The sequence below is a fragment of the Macaca nemestrina genome, chromosome 1, assembly GCF_043159975.1.
Source record: "Macaca nemestrina isolate mMacNem1 chromosome 1, mMacNem.hap1, whole genome shotgun sequence".
Taxonomy (NCBI): Eukaryota; Metazoa; Chordata; class Mammalia; order Primates; family Cercopithecidae; genus Macaca; species Macaca nemestrina.
The window spans coordinates 12866890-12883918 of record NC_092125.1 but is presented as its reverse complement, the minus strand read 5'-3'; the positions used below and the strand labels follow the sequence as shown (position 1 = coordinate 12883918).

The following is a 17029-nucleotide window of genomic DNA, read 5'->3' as shown; positions in this document are numbered from 1 at the left end:
CTTCCTGGTGCAAGATGACGAATCCTGGATATTTACCCCAGACAACGAAGCCGCTTCAAAAAGTGTTTCGATCAAGATTAACCTTATTTGTATTGGAAGTGTAGTCACACTGACACCATGTACAAAAACAGACTGATGTTGAGAAGCCAGAAGAACAGAAAAAAAAAAACCAAAAACAGATTTACATTGATTACAGATGGACTCTGTTTTACTCTCAAATAGAAATGATTCCCCTCATCTCTTTATTTCTATGCTTCCCTTCCCCCTTCCCACTCCATGTTCCCCTCTTCTGTGGAAGGATGGCGAATCATTCCATCTCTGTAGTCCAAAGTGAATCAGTGGAGCCCTATGGCAGTTCCTACACACAGTATTCACGTAGCACTAGCAATCTGCCACTCTGCATTACAGTGAGCTTTTCTGTGCACTGTGTATGTGTATTATAGCCCACCTAGAGTGCAAAGTTTTAGTAGACTCTATCTTTTTGTACTGTATTCCCTTTAGTGGTTACTGCCTAAGAACAATAGTCAGTTGCAAGAACAATAGTCAGTAAACACTTGTTCATTGACTGGATATTGTTTACTATCTCAATTTATCTTAGGAGATAATATCTCAGAACCAATCCTGAATGTGGGGGCCCCTGAACGTGTCTTGTGGAGGGGCTGGGAAGTGGCTTTGTTAGGAAGGCATGTTCCTGGAGAATGCAGTAAAATGAAACTGGCAGTCTTCCATTAAAGCAAAGGATTACAGTTTTTTTAAATGGGGGTGCATCTGGGGGCTATGAAAAAGACTGAGGGAGTAACAGACTCCTCAGACTGGTGGAGACCCATTACTGGAAACCATCACTGCTAGAGTTTGCCTCAAGCAGTACTTGAAGTGTCTATAGCTAATGGATTCTGAAGCAAAGGCTTGAGAATTATCTTGAATAGATTGCCATAATGCTTAAGAAACTTTGTGAATTAACAAAATTGCACTAAGCATTTACATTTTCAAGATATCATCAAATGTATTGTGTTTTTTTGATTGTGTTTCTTTGTATGGCTTGGTTAACTTGTGACTTCTAATGAAGGAGGAAATTGTTGATGAATGGCTGTAAATAAAAGTCAAGGTAATGGGATGGAAGTTAAAAACACCAGTAATTTTCTCTCCTAATAGCAAGCTGAATTGTGATTAATGAACCTGCTGAGTAATGGCAATCTGTTGTGTTTAAACAACTGTGTTTGCAGATAGTACTGGTGTGTTAACAACTGACCATGCCAGTTTCTTAAAATTGGATTTCCATCTGTGACATAGTTATAGGGGAATTTTGGCTTGGTGATTGGATTTCTGAATTTTACTGAGGGGATTTCTTCCCCTTGTCTTTTGATAATTAATAGGGATTAAAAGTTGTTAAAATCAAAGAACTTGCCTGGCCTGCGGCTTGTTATTAGTTACCCTACCTTAAGTATTCCTTGTTTTTCTTTAATATTTACTCAGCTGTGTCATTCTCAAGTATTTTCACTTAAGAGCATTAAAGCTGATAAACTTGAATCAGTTAGAATTCATTCTATTTCTAAAGGAGTTGACATGGTGATATAGTTTGGATAAAACCTTTTCTATAACAAACACGATACTATGCTAGAAGTTAATATAAGATGTAACAAGGAATCTAAATAATTGGAAAAACTAGAAACATAATTCTACCAATTTCCACCCCCCACATAACTTCTATAATTAAAAAAAAAAAAAAATTAAAAAAAAGCCTTCACATAACCACAGAATTGTGAGGCACATTGGGACCATTTCACTTTTACCTACTCTCCTTACCCACTCCATTCCACATAGGGTCCAGGGTAAATCACAGTGACAGCTAATACCACAAACATCATAGTAAGTAGAAAGGACCAAGGTCACAGAGATGGTGACAGCAAGTCGGAAAAGGCTGACTACACAGCCCAGCTGGACATGGTGGTGAGTGGGCGGTTCTATGCTGGTACTAAGTTCTTCCCTTCTGTTGGTCTGTACGCCATGTCATTGGGAGCCTCAATAAGTTTAGTTTCTCTACATTCAGCTTCTTTTTCATGAGTTCAGTTGAGTATGTATATGGATTTTAGTCAGATGCGTCGTCCGTGCCTTGTGCCGCTCCTGCTTCTCTGCCTCCGCTGCCTTACTGTCCCCCTTTCCCACCCACCTGCAAGGAAAGTCTGTTTTTGTTGTTGTTGTTGTTGTTGTTTGAAATGGAGTCTCACCTTGTCACCAGGCTGGAGTGCAGCGGCGTGATCTTGGCTCACTGCAACCTCCGCCTCCCAGGTTCAAGCGATTCTCCTGCCTCAGCCTCCCAAGTAGCTGGGATTACAGGCGCGCACCACCATGCCCAGCTAATTTTTGTATTTTTAGTAGGGATGGGGTTTCACCATGTTGGCCAGGATGCTCTTGATCTCTTGACGTCATGATCCACCTGCCTCTGCCTCCCAAAGTGCTGGGATTACAGGCGTGAGCCACCACGCCCAGCCTAGAGTCTGGTTTTTATTGTGCAGCCTCAGTGAGGCAAGATCCTGACCTCCTGTATGTTATTCTTTCTGGACTCAGATTTGGATTCTACTTGGCCTTAACAGAATCACCTTCTTGCCGGTTTTATTTTATATAATTTCCATTGTTCCATTTAGGGACTTTTGATGATCTCTCAGAGATACACATTCTTCAAGGATCTTTTTCTTCTACTTGAGCAGGATGGCCTTGCGTTTAGAATTGTATTTAAACATACTGTGCTCTTTTTCTGGAAAAGACAAGCTTATGATATAATCTGCAAGGCATTACAAGTGCCTCTTACCTAATACTTCTCAAGGTTGGAATCCTAGTGGAATTCTTGTTTATTATAACCCACAGTCACCCACAGGAGCAGGATGAGCCACCATAGTAAACTTACATGAGAGAATCGTTCTAGTCCCCAAGAATGAAAAAGGCCATTTTATGTGTCTCCTTTTTCTCGTGATTCTAGGGATTTGGTTTCTATTCTGTTATCCAATGAAATCATCTCGCTATTTCTTAGGAATATTTTCAACAGTCTGCATTGCCACCAAGTTATAAAGCAATCAGAAAACAGAGAGAAAATGTCCAACTAATTCAGATTATAATTATTTGGGAGTATCTTCTCCCCAATTTTCAGATACTGTTTTTTTTTTAGTTTTGTTTTTTTTGTTTTGTTTTTGAGAGAGTCCCACTCTGTTGCCCAGGCTGGAGTGCAGTGGCACAATCTTGGCTCACTGCAACCTCCGCCTCCCAGGTTCAAGCAATTCTCTGCTTCAGACTCCCAAGTAGCTGGGATTACAGGTGCCCGCCAACACACCGGGCTAATTTTTGTATTTTTAGTAGAGACGGGGTTTCACCATCTTGGCCAGGCCGATCTTGAACTCCTGACTTCGTGATCCACCCACCGCAGCCTCCCAAAGTGCTGGGATTACAGGCCTGAGCCACCGTGCCTGGCCCAGACACTGTTTTAATGATGTTTTAAAGTCTGATGTTCCTGGTGGTGCTTTTAAAAGGGATCCCTGGATTTATCATACAACCACATTAGAGCGATTCTTCACCATACGAAATAACTTACCAAAGAGGTTTTCCTACCAAATGACTTCACTGTACTTCTGAAATCACCATACATAAAAATTTACTGATTTATCCAAAAAAAAAAGGCTCTAAGACTTTTAATAAAACATTTTTGAAAATCAGAAGGTGTGCTTATTCGAAACCATATGTTTATATCTGAAAGCTTTGTATAGTCATTTTTTAAAAATAGACTTCATCTTTTAGAGCAGTTTTAGTCTCACAGCAAAGTTAAGTGGAAAGTACAGAGAGTTTCCTTATAACCCTGCCCTGCACACACTGCCTCCCTACAGTCAACTTCACCACCACCGTGGTACATTTGTTACAATCAATTAAGCAGCATTGACACATCATTATCAAGTTCATAGTTTACGTTCGGGTTAACTCTTTGTATTATATATCCTGTGGAGTTTTTTTGTTTTGTTTTGTTTTGAGATGGAGTCTGGCTCTGTAACCCAGGCTGGAGTGCAATGGCGGGATCTCGGCTCACTGCAACCTCCGCATCCCGGGTTCAAGCGATTCTCCTGCCTCAGCCTCTCAAGTAGCTGGGATTACAGGAGGGCGCCACCACACCTAATTTTTGCATTTTTAGTAGAGACAGGGTTTCACCATGTTGGCCAGGCTGGTCTTGAACTCCTGACCTCAAATGATCCACTCACCTCGGCCTCCCAAAGTGCTGAGATTACAGGCGTGAGCCACTGCGCCCGGCCCATCCTGTGGGTTTTGACAAGTGTTTAATAATGTGTATCTACTGTTGTAGAATCACACAGAATAGTTTTCACTGCCTTAAAAATCCCCTGCACTCTACCTTTTCATTCCTCTTTGCCCCAGTGAAATAATTTTAAAATAAACCTTACTACCTAGAAGTTTATCTCACAAATGGAAAAGTCCATAGAGCTGGAATTCATTCTAACCATGTAGATTAAAACAAAACATCAAATTCATTAGCTTAAAATGGTTTCTCTTCATTCTGTCTGCATGATGTGCTTTCAAGAGAAAAAGAACTGATGGGTAGTGGTGCCCAGTTAGCTTACAAAACATTAATGATCATCAACTCAATATTCTGACCAAAACTATGAACCAGGAAAGTGGGATTTTAAATCTTGCAGCAATCCAGATGGCTTAAGTGAAATCAGAGATAAGAAAAATCTCTGTAGCACTGTCAGGGTTATGGAAGAAAATTAAGATACAATGACTGCTGTAGACGACTTGTTAAGCCTCCCAAAATGTATGCACACTAAAATGAGGGTATTTAGAAGTGGGGCCTTTGGGAGGTAATTAAGTCATGAGAGTCGAGCTTTCATGAATGGGATTAGTGTCCTTATGAAAGAGACTGCGGAGAGCTCCTTCGTCTCTTCTTTATATGAGGACCCAGAGAGAAGATGGCGGTCTATGAACTAGGAAGTGGGCCTTCACCAGACACTGAATCTGGCACATTGATCTTGGACTCCCAGCCTCCAGAACTGTGAGAAATAAATATTTGCTGTTTAAGCTATGTAGTCTATGGTATTTCTGTTATAGCAGCCCAGACAGAGAGACAATGATTTTCCTTAAGTGTCTTTGGAATAGCACCCTACAGCCATGACTTCCCACATCATTCTGTATGGTCACCTCTGAAGTGCTTCAGACCAGAATTGGCTTAGAATTCTCTACACCTCAGCCTGCTGCATAAGGTGTCTATGCCACCTGCATTTCCGCATGTAAAAAACAGCTCTGATATGTTTTGAGTGACAACTAAAAAATCCCCGTACTGTCCTGAAAAGTTGCATTCAATTCTTAATCTTTTTTTTTTTTTTTTTTCCCAGACAGAGTCTCGCTCTATCGCCCGGCTGGAGTGCAGTGGTGCAATCTTGGCTCATTGCAACCTCCACCTCCCAGGTTCAAGCAATTCTCCTGCCTCAGCCTCCTGAGTAGCTGGGATTACAGGCATGCGCCATCACGCCTGGCTAATTTTTGTATTTTTAGTAGAGACGGGGTTTCACCATGTTGGTCAGGCTGGTCTCGAACTCCTGACCTCATGATCTGCCTGCTTCGGCCTCCCAAAATGCTGGGATTACAGGCATGAGCCACCGCGCCTGGCCCTTTCTTAATCATTTTTTAATGGAAACCTACTAATGTGTTCTTGTTTGTTAATTTCTATGATACGGAGGAATAGACCCTCCCCTGCCACTAGAGATAAGTAAAGGGTAGACAGCCACTTCTCAGGGATGTTATAGGGGGTTTAGGCATCAAAATGAATGATTGGGCCATGTGGGTTTTAAGAGTTTTTCAACCTTGACTTTCATGATTCCACCTAAAAAACAGAGCTGTACTGAGCGTTTTTTCAACCAACCAACAAATGAAAAACACTTTTTCTGACCTATTTGAAACATTTTAGAACAGTCCCTTTCTATTTTTAGTATGAACATCAGTGTCAGCAACTCAGTGAGTGGCCCATTGTCCTGTCCTCCCACATTCAATAGTTTGAACTGGATTGAGTGAATGGAACCATTGGAAGTCACAGTCCTCATACTCATGAAATAAACTAGACTACACTACATATAATAATGCCCAAGAAACAGGAATGTAGTATACTTTAAAATACATATATATATATATATATAGAGAGAGAGAGAGAGAGAGCGCGAGAGCAAGTGAACGGGCGTTGTGGCTCAAACCAGTAATCCCAGCACTTTGGGAGGCTGAGGCAGGCGATTCACTTGAGGTCAGGAGTGTGAGACCAGCCTGGCCAACATAGCAAAACCTCCTCTCTACTAAAAATATAAAAAATTAGCTGGGCATGGTGGTGCGTGCCTGTAATCCCAGCTACTTGGGAGGCTGAGGCAGGAGAGTTGCCTGAACCTGGCAGGCAGAGATTGCAGTGAGCTGAGATCACATCACTGCACTCCAGTCTGGGTGACAGAGTGATACTGTCTCAAAAAAAAAAAAAAAAAAAAAAAAAAAAAGTGAGAAACACTTTCTGACTCAAAGATTGAAACTTTAAACTAACAAAAGCTGGTGTTGAGATGAAGGGAACTAGTTATTGTGGGGTTATTTTAATATAATTGTTTACTAAAGAAATATTTTAAAGCATCTGAATATTAGTGTCATAAATAACTATTTGGGAGAAAAGTCATTGGACTGTCTTGGGATATCAGTACACCATTTCTTCCAACATTCATAGCACCAGCATTAGCAACATTTGGACTTTGCAGATTTTGAAGACAATCTTCTCATCCCAGAGTGAGTGTCTCATCCATCACTGTCATTATATTTAAAATATAATTATGTTGGCCGGGCGCAGTGGCTCATGCCTGTAATCCCAGCACTTTGGGAGGCCAAGGAGGGCGAATCACCTGAGTTCAGGACCTTGAGACGAGCCTGGCCAACATGGTGAAACCCATCTCTACTAAAATTACAAAAATTAGCCAGGTGTGGTGGCAGACGCCTGTAATCCCAGCTACTTGGGAGGCTGAGGCAGGAGAATCACTTGAACCCAGAAGGTGGAGGTTGTAATGAGCCAAGACTGTGCCATTGCACTCCAGCCTGGCCTACAAGAGCGAAACTCTGTATCAAAAAAAAAAAGAAAAAGAAAAAGAAAAAGAAAATAATATGCTCTACTGTATTTACCACTTTTATAGGATTTTCTGTGTTGTGAATGAGAATTTGAATCAATTTTTCCTTTTTAAATTAAAAAAATAATAAACTTAAGCTGAGACTTGTTTTAAATGAGTCCTTTCCATCCCCCCAAAATTTTTTTCTTGTTCTTCCACATGATTCTCATCTGTAAGTACTTCCCATGCTGAAAGGCAAAACTGGTGCGCGTCTCTCTTCGACTTCCTATGACCCATGAAGGAGAGAAGTTGTTGTTGTTGTTTTTGTTGTTTTTGAGATGGAGTTTCACTCTTGTTGCCCAGGCTGGAGTGCAATGGCGCTATCTCGGCTCACCGCAGCCTCCACCTCTTGAGTTCAAGCGATTCTCCTGCCTCAGCCTCCTGAGTAGCTGGAATTACAGGCATGCACCACCATGCCCGGCTAATTTTTTGTATTTTTAGTAGAGACGGGATTTCTCCATTTTAGTCAGGCTGATCTCGGACTCCCAACCTCAGGTGATCCGCCCGCCTTGGCCTCCCAAAATGTTGGGATTACAGGTGTGAGCCACCGCGCCCAGCCAGGAAAGAATGTTTTATGGAGATGTAATCCTTCAGTTGAGGGTTCAAGTATGAAGCAATGGTCTTTGATTTTCCTTCCTTTAGATCAATCAAAAATTTTAAAGTGAATAAAATGACCATAAGGCAATTAAGGTAATATTATTTACGTATTTTTTTAAAAAATAAAAGTTGAGCCTGGGCATAGTGGCTAATACCTGTACTCTCAGTGCTGTGGGAGGCTGAGGCAGGAAGATCGCTTGAGCCCAGGAGCTAGAGACCAGCCTGGGCAACAGAGCAAGACTGCGTCTCTACAAAATTTTGAAAATTAGTCACGTGTGGTGGTGTGTCCCTTTAGCCAGGCTACTTCAGCCAAGCTGAAGTGGGAGGACTGCTTGAGCCCAGGGGTTCATGGCTGCAGTGAGCCATGATCACACCACTGCACTCCAACCTGCGTGACAGAGTAAAACCCTGTCTCAGAAAATCAATACAAAATTGTTAAAAGTTGAACGATGATTAAAAACTACATATGGCGTTTGTATGCATGTGGATAAGATCCGGTTAGAAAACATGGACAAATGAAATCAGTGTGATATGCTTGCAAAAATGTAGGTACATTTTAAATGTTTATTGAAATGTACATTTGTTGGAGGCACAAATGTTTCTTATGATTAAGCATAATTGAAGCCTGTCAGTAACAATATGAACAATTAAGCAGCTGATCAATCATTACCTCCTCCTCCCTGCTCTTGTTACCCAATAAATAGGAAGAGCTGTAGAAGTTTGGGGGACTGCCTTTACTCACTAGAAGCAGGGAACTCTCTTCTTTCCCATGCTAGTCCTTCCTTAAAATAGTTACTTTTGTTTTAAATTGTTTTTTCTAGTTCATCCCTTCGTTCAGTCATAATGATGGTCTCAAAAGTAATGGTAGTAACTGCTGTAGTGACGGTCTCAAGTAGTAGTAGTGGCAGTCAGCCACATACATTTATACAGCTACCTTATCTGTGAAATAAAGTTAGTGATGACACTGAATATCTACAGCTAGAGATAAAGATAGGATGGGAACAGATGTGCATATATATATATGCATATTTTCAAATGGAGTTAATCTTTTAAGTATTATATCTATAGGCCCTTTGCTTGTTCTTAAAAGTTTACTACCAACTCTCTAGGAAACAGCCCTAAGTTCAGATTTTCGGAACTTGGGAAGTCTCTAAAAAAAATTTATTGAAGTGGCAATTTGATAAGACTTACTAAAGGGACTTAAGGAACACTAGTCCTGATAACGCTTAGTGTCCACTGGGATGCACTAGAATTTTTGTTTTCATGGGAAGTTGGGCCCTTTGGGGAAAGTAGAAAGAAGACTTTGTTCAGTAAGAGAAAAGAACAGTGATGCTACTTACTGGTAACCTGTCTATAGGAAACCAAACTTCCAGTCCTTCTTCTACCACCAAGTGACTTGAGTCAGGTCATCTAATCTTTCTTTTTAGATATCTTCATCTGTAAAGTGAGTGTGATAATTCTTGCCTTCCCTAAGCCTTATAAAGCTGATGTACAAGTAAAGTGAAATAACAGCATTTGGTGGTGCTGACTCCTTGCTATTTCCAGGTACTTTTCATTTCAAGGCTCATCCAAACTTCGTTGGAGGATCCAACTTCATAATAAAAGAACAGGACTATCAATGGAACCATATTTTGGATTGTGAATTGCAAAAATAAACCCAGATGACAAAACCTTAACGTCCACGAAGGCAAGGACAGGGTCTGTTTGGTCACAACTGAGTGCCCAGCCCCAGGTCAGGAGACTAACAAATAAGTAGTCGGTCTACAGATATTTGTCAAATGGACATGCAGATTGGCCTTCATGGTTATCTCTATGGAGAAACTAGCTCTGAGAAAGTAGCCCATACTTAGGGTATGAATGCAGTGCTCAATATTCTTTTTTGTTTTTTTTTGAGACAGAGTCTTGCACTGTCCCTCGGGCTGGAGTACAACGACACGAACTCAGCTCACTGCAACCTCCGCCTCCTGGGTTCATGTGATTCTCCTGCCTCAGCCTCCTGAGTAGCTAGGATTACAGGTGACACCACCACACCTGGCTAATTTTTTGTATTTTTAGTACAGATGGATTTTCACCATGTTGGCCAGACTGGTCTTGAACTCCTAACCTCGTGATCCGCCTGCTTCGGCCTCGCAAAGTGCTGGGATGACAGGCGTGAGCCACCCCACATGGCCGGAAAGTTGTTTGTTCTTTTCCTTTTGGTTTTTTTTGGGTGCCATCTCAGCTCACTGCAACCTCTGCCTCCCAGGTTCAAGCGATTCTCCTGCTCCAGCCTCCCGAGTAGGTGGGATTACAGGCACGCACCACCATGCCCAGCTAATTTTTGTATTTTTAGTAGAGATGGGGTTTCACTATGTTGGCCAGGATGGTCTTGATCTCTTGACCTTGTGATCTGCCTGACTCGGCCTCCCAAAATGTTGGAATTACAGGCACGAGCCACTGCACCTGCACAGTGCTCAATATTCTACCGGATATAGAAGGCAGCCAGACGGGGAGGGATTTGGAAAGTATATACTAATGGCTCTCTACTTGCGTGCTTAAGCAGTATTCTATGTTGTCTTTGAAGTCTACATATCCATAAATGTGGATATGAATGTGGGTAGAGATTATTCAAAACAGCAATATGTTATTTGATTTGTTATATAGAGTTAAGTCATTGGCTCTTCCAATGTTGCAGGTAGGTAGTTCACAGACAGCACTAACAGTAATACCAGTTAAAGTGTTTGCTGGATGCATTGTGGTCTTTGTTGGTGTGTTTGTAGTGAGAAGAGCTCCCTAGAAGACTCAGACCCAAGTCACCTTGGTTGACTTGATAGATCACCTTGGTTCCTTTGATAGATCACAGTTCTTGGTTCATTCAGTTCTGGTTATAGGTCCTCAAGACTATTCTACCTCTTTAATAGATTATATAGCTACATCATAAAAGATGGGCTGAATGAACCTCCTTATAATGATTTAAAATTTTTCATTTCTGGGTCATTTTGTAAAAAGTTCTTTCCCTCTCTCAGAAGCCAGACACAAACATGTAGTACCCTTGAAGCAAATATTCCCTCCACCCGAGAAGAAAAGGGAAAAATGGGAATAAGGAAAAGGAGTGATTACACTTCATAATCTGAACAAAATCTGATCCTGGCATTGGTAATTCTGAACTGAGCCTCACTGGAAAGCCTGGGAACTCTACTACCCGCTGCTGTCTTGAATGCAGGCTTACAAACAGCTAGACTTTATAATGGCTTACAACAATTTATTCAACCAAAAATTATGGTAATTTAAAATAGAGTGGCTCTATTTTAAATAGAGCCGTGGCTCACACCTGTAATCCCAGCACTTTGGAAGGCCGAGGCGGGCGGATCACTTGAGGTCAGGAGTTCAAGACCAGCCTGGCCAACATGGCGAAACCTCATCTGTACAAAAAATACAAAAATTAGCTGGGCATCATGGCGCATGCCTGTAATCCCAGCTACTCGGGAGGCTGAGGCAGGAGAATCGCTTGAACCTGGGAGCCGGAGGTTGCAGTGAACCGAGATCGTGCCACCGCACTCCAGCCTGGGTGACAGAGTGAGTCTTCATCTCAATAAATAAATAAATAATAACATAGGGATACTGTACCACAAAAACCTTGTTAGTTTGAAGCCTTCTGTTCCCTCATCATTTACTCTTATTTTTCATAAGTTCATCTATGAGGTTCAGAAATTTCATATTTGTCTTTTTTTCCTAACCAATATTTGCAGAGGGTTAACAAATTTTTACCCACAAAGAAGTTCTCCGTTAAAAAACACTGGTTCAATTTTAAAATTGTAATTGTTGCCCAGATAAGAACTAATTTAATAATTATATTGGACCAATGTTCTTTATTTGTCGAAGTAGCTCATGTTATTTATACAGCTTTAAGAGAATTTGTTTTACATAAGAAGAATGGATTATCATTTTATTGTTAGTTTAAGTTGCAGTATGACCCTTCAGTTCCTGGCAACACAGAAATTACTTTTTAGTGCCTCATTTTCCAAATAAATACATCCAAATAATTTCACATTTAGAACACAATTTCAGGCTGGGTGCGGTGGCTCATACCTGTAATCTCAGCACTTTGGGAGGCCAAGGTAGGTGGATCATTTGAGGCCAGGAGTTCAAGACCAGCCTGGTCACCATGTAACTCCATGTACACCATGTGTAACTCCGTCTCTACTAAAAATACAAAAAATTAGCTGGGTGTGGTGGCACATGCCTGTAGTCCCAGTTATTCAGGAAGCTGAGGCAGGAGAGTCACATGAACCTGGGAGGTGGGGGCTGCAGTGAGCCAAGATCACACCATTGCACTCCAGCTTGGGCAACAGAGCAAGACTCTGTCTCAAAAACAAAAACAAAAACCCATAATTTTAAAATCATTACTCCTTTTTATATAGCATTTCTCAAAATCACACAGGCACATATATGCACCATGGATACATTATAGTTCCCATGTGTACATGGATACATGTGGTTTCTTTGATATTCCTAGAAAAGATTCTAATGGAAATACTAGATCCTTTTGTAACTCATAAGCATGATGACTGAGGTTTCACACACATGTATGAAATGTGCCTCCCTCAAACTGATAGGGACAGGAGGCAGGGAAATTCTGGGCAGAAGACAGTGGGTCCCTGGCAAGGGCCCCACCCTCAAGCCTGGAACCGCAGCCCAAAGTGAGAACTGACATCCCTGTTTTCCCACTCAAATGTTGCCTTTTCCAAAACCCCCATGGCCCGTTCCACCCCCGATCCTGTGCCTATAAGAACCCCAGACTCTGCGGGCAGAGAAGAGCAGAAGCAGCTGGATATCGGAGATTAGGGCTGAACATCAGAGAGAAGTGGCTTGACTTCAGAGGGACAGCTTGACCGTGTAGCTCTGGAGAGGAGTCTAGCTGAGGGCAGCCAGACTCTGGGGGAAGATTACCTTCCTGCTCCATCCCCTTTTCAGCTCCTCTTCCTGCTGAGAGCTGTTTCCATCGACAATAAAATCCCCTGCATTTACCATCTCCAACTTGTTTGTGTGACCTCATTCCTTCTGGACGCTGGACAAGAACTCGGTACGGGTGTGAAAGGCTGTCACACGGACCCTCCACTGAGCTGTTAACACTTAAGCTGTCTGTGGAGAGCAAGGCTAAAAGAGCACTGACTGTAACACTCCTTCTGGGGCTTCAGGGGTTGTGGGCGCACCCCTAGAGGCTGCCATGGGGGTGGTATAAAGTTCATTCCTGCCAGCGCCCAAAAGCGGTCACCCCGGCTCCTGCACCTGCTCACCCGCATGCTCCCTCCTGGGAGAGGTCGAGTGCGGTGGGTTCAAGTGAGTGGAGTTCACTCCCGCCTGCGTGGAAGCAGCCAGCTACTTCCAGCAGCTGCACTCCAGTTCCTGCTCACGAAGGGGTCAGGGAAACTTCTTGATTCAAAACTTTGTTACTACATCAGCACATTACCCACCTGGTTAAAACATATATATACTGAAGAAAACATGATAACAGTTTAACGTTAATCTGTTGGAAACATTCTTTCCGCTTTCATGCCCATTTTTACACCTGTGGAAACGGAGGTGGGAGGAAACATCACAGGAGGAGGCCCTGGGACAACAGCCAAGCCAATTAGTTGGGAAACTGAAGCAAAGGTAGTCCCGGCACCTGGGTTCTTCCCTCTCTTCTGGGCCTGGAGTGAGAAGTGGGAGGGGATCTACCTCTAGGCTGGAGTTGTAAGGGTGGGCAGCACATTCTGCTTCCCCCTCATTCCAACCAGAAATCGGCCAGGACATAAGTCTCTGTTGCCTCTGTAGACTCTCACCGCCCCTCTCCCAAGAAGGTGTACAAATAAGCGCAACAGACACTCTATGCGGACTCTGATCCCAAAAGATAAGCCCATGGTCTAAAGTTACTGAATACCTGGGGCAAGCTGACACTAGAGAACAGAAAATAAAGGGAATTTCTTACTCAGGAGAAAACAGAGTTAATACAGCAAACAAGGCAGGGCTTTATATATTTAAAAAGTATATAGTCTCCAAATTTAAGAGAAGACATACTTACATGAAAGGCTATTATACATTTTTAAAACATTTAGGGATCTTGGAAATGAAATGCCTAGTTGTTCAAAAATCATTTTCAGCCAACAACAGATGAATAGGTCAACTAAATGTGATATAGACATACAATAGAATATTTTTCAGCCTTAAAAGGAAATACTTTCTTTTTTTTCTTTTTTTTTTTTTTTTTTTTTTTTTTTTTGAGACACCGTCTTACTCTATCACCCAGGCTAGAGTGCAGTGGTACTGCAACTCCCAGGTAATTTTTTAAAAATTTTTTGTAGAGACAGGATTGCTGTATTTCCCAGGCTGGTCTCCAACTCCTGGGCTCAAGTAATCCTCCTGCCTTGGCCTCCCAAAGGGCTGGGATTACAGGCAAGCCACTGCACCTGGCCAAGGAAAGAGATTCTGAAGTATGCCACAACATGGATAAACCTGGAGGACGTTATGCTAAGTTAAATAAGGCGGACACAAAGGGACAAATATTGTATGATTCCACTTATATGAGGTACCTAGAATAGGCAAATACATAGAGACAGAAAGTGTAACAAAGATTAGCTGTGGCTGGGAAGAGAAAGGAATGGGGAGTTACTGTTTTGGGTGTAGAGTTTCTGTCTGAGATGATTAAAAGGTTCTGGGAATGAATAGTGGTGATGGTTGCACAATAGTACGAATGTACTTAATGCCACTGAATTGTACACTTAAAATAGTTAAAATGATACATTTTATATTATGCATATTTTACCACAATTTTAAAAAAATCACTTTGGGGCCGGGCATGGTTCACACCTGTAATCCCAGTACCTTGGGAGGATGAGACGGGAAGATCCCTTGAGGCCAGGAGTTCAAGACCAGCCTGGGCAAATAGTAAGACCCCATTTCTATTTAAAAAAAAAAAAAGAAGAAGAAGAAGAAGAAGAAAGGAGGAGGAGGAGGAGGAGAAGAAGAAAAGAAAAAAACCACTTTGTTTTATACAGAAGAATGAGAATAGCAGCTGAAGAATTTCACCCCAAAGTTAAGAGGCAGAGTGGATACAACTAAAAGTTCTAATATTGGGGTTCATGCATTTCATTGACTTCATTGTCCTCATGCCTCATCAATTTCTCCCCCAGAGAAATTACCTTAAGGGGCCTAATTCAGTCCCACCCCCATCCCAACTTCCACCCAGCAATAGGTTCCAGCCAGCAGCACTGGACCTGCTGGGTGCCTGGTCTGGAGCCTGGGCTTGTGGCTTGGCCAAGACATGTGCCTCCAAGGAGCACTCTAAGAAGCCCAGACCCAACAGCAGCCCCTCAGCACCCGCTTCCGTCTCCAGCAAGGTGCCTCCCTAGATGTGGACATCTGCATGGCTCAGACTGTCCCCATCTAGAGTACAGGTCTCAGAAAATGAAAGACCAGAATTAATCGATTACTCCAAAACACATGAAAAACCCCCCTCCAAATGCTAGTAGCCCTCAGCAAAGGCCCCAAAGCTCAATGCCCTTACTTCCTCCTTCATGCCTAAACCTGCTCCTTTGCCCTGGGCCAGGGCCCTGTAGTGGCTTGTCTTGCATTGTGGTGTTTGGAGTCTTGTCTTGGGTCTCCAGGTCCCCCAGTGGAGTATGCAATGTAGCAACCAGAGGAAGCAGCCCTGGGTAGTAAGCAGGGGCATGAGCTTAGCCTCCAGGGGAGCCCATGACCTTGGGGCCCGAAAAGCGTGAGAACCAAGCAGCCTTTAAAGCAAAGCAAGAGGGAGAGGCAGGCCGAATGTGACTCTCCCCTCAGCCTGTGAAAGCAGTCACAGCGTACTCACCCAAACGTGCCCAGATTTACCTGTCCACAGAGTCTGACTGCCCCACTGAAACCCTAGTTACCATCTGTTGTTAATGGACTCCAGAGGCCTGAGTGAACCTGCTTCATAAGAAGCCTAGTCCTGGCTGGGCACGGTGGCTCAAGCCTGTAATCCCAGCACTTTGGGAGGCCGAGACGGGCGGATCATGAGGTCAGGAGATCGAGACCATCCTGGCTAACCCGGTGAAACCCCGTCTCTACTAAAAAATACAAAAAACTAGCCGGGCGAGGTGGCGGGCGCCTGTATAGTCCCAGCTACTCAGGAGGCTGAGGCAGGAGAATGGCGTAAACCCGGGAGGCGGAGCTTGCAGTGAGCTGAGATCCGGCCACTGCACTCCAGCCTGGGCGACAGAGCGAGACTCCGTCTCAAAAACAAACAAACAAAAAGAAGCCTAGTCTCAGGCCTGGTTAAACCTAGCAAGTGCAGGTTGTCCACAGCTTTTTCTGCTTTGAACTGATTTGGGAGAGAAGTACCTTTCCATATCAACCCAATAAAGCGATCCTTTTATTCCGTTTTCCTGCTTTATTTATTAAATGCAATTGCGCAGTTGAAGGCGCACTGTGCGAGCAGTCATCACAGTAAGAGCTAATGTCTGAGTGCTTCCTCTGTGCCAGGCTTTATGGCGAAGGCTTTTCATGGATCACATCCTCAGAACAACAGTGTGATGAAGCAAGGGCTGCTCTCCCTTTTATTTTAGACAGGAGAAAACTGAATCTTAGAAAGAGTTCATAATACCCTAAACTAACAGAGATAATAACAAGCAATGTAGGATTTGGCTCCACAGAATTTGATTCCAGGGACCTGGGCCCATCCACTGATGTATATGGGCTTGGAGTCTAGTTTTCATTCTGTTGCTAGCTCACTGGGTGACATTGTGCAAGTCATTCATGTGTCACGGCCTTGGTTTCCTTATCTGTAAATAAATGATCACATTAAGCCGCTTTTAGCGGAGGTTTTATGACTATTATTGAGTACCTGCTGTTTAGAAGGCCTTTGCTGATAGAGAGATGTCGAACTGCTGTAAGTGTTTTGGGGTGAACTTTTTGCTGTACATTAATTTTGCAAGGTCATTTAGCTCAGGAGTCCTCTTTCAGTCTCTAGGCTTTACTGACTAGTTTGTTATCCAGTCTTGAATTTATTCTACCTCATCCCCAAACAAGCGCCAAGTGAAAAGCTTTTCATTTTCTCCACTAAAAGAACAAACCTTTTTATTAACATTTGGAATCCACTGTCTCTGGAGAGACTCTTTTTCCCCTGCCATCTGGGTTATGGGACCTATACCAGCTTTGCCTTATTAACATTCATCTATTGACTTGAACCTGCTTTCCTCTTTAGAGAATCAGTCTTGATCATTTAGAAGGCTATTGACCTAGAATTACCTCCATTGATTTCT

At 42.8% G+C, this 17029-nt stretch overlaps 1 protein-coding gene and 1 pseudogene across 4 annotated transcripts in view; both read left to right on the top strand.

Annotated features, from left to right (window-relative positions):
* The window catches only part of LOC105474618 (EDAR associated via death domain), a 191320-nt gene that overhangs the window by 6503 nt on the left and 167788 nt on the right, over positions 1-17029 (top strand). Inside the window, exon 1 of one of the 4 annotated variants that reach the window (XM_011729424.2) lies at positions 13308-13400. The exons of the other annotated variants lie outside the window; for them this stretch is intronic. The gene's annotated coding sequence lies outside the window, so the exon portion shown is untranslated. Of the gene's footprint in view, positions 1-13307; positions 13401-17029 lie in introns of those variants that run through there. 4 annotated transcript variants of the gene reach the window in all.
* LOC112425387 (small nucleolar RNA U13) lies at positions 12286-12357 on the top strand (annotated as a pseudogene).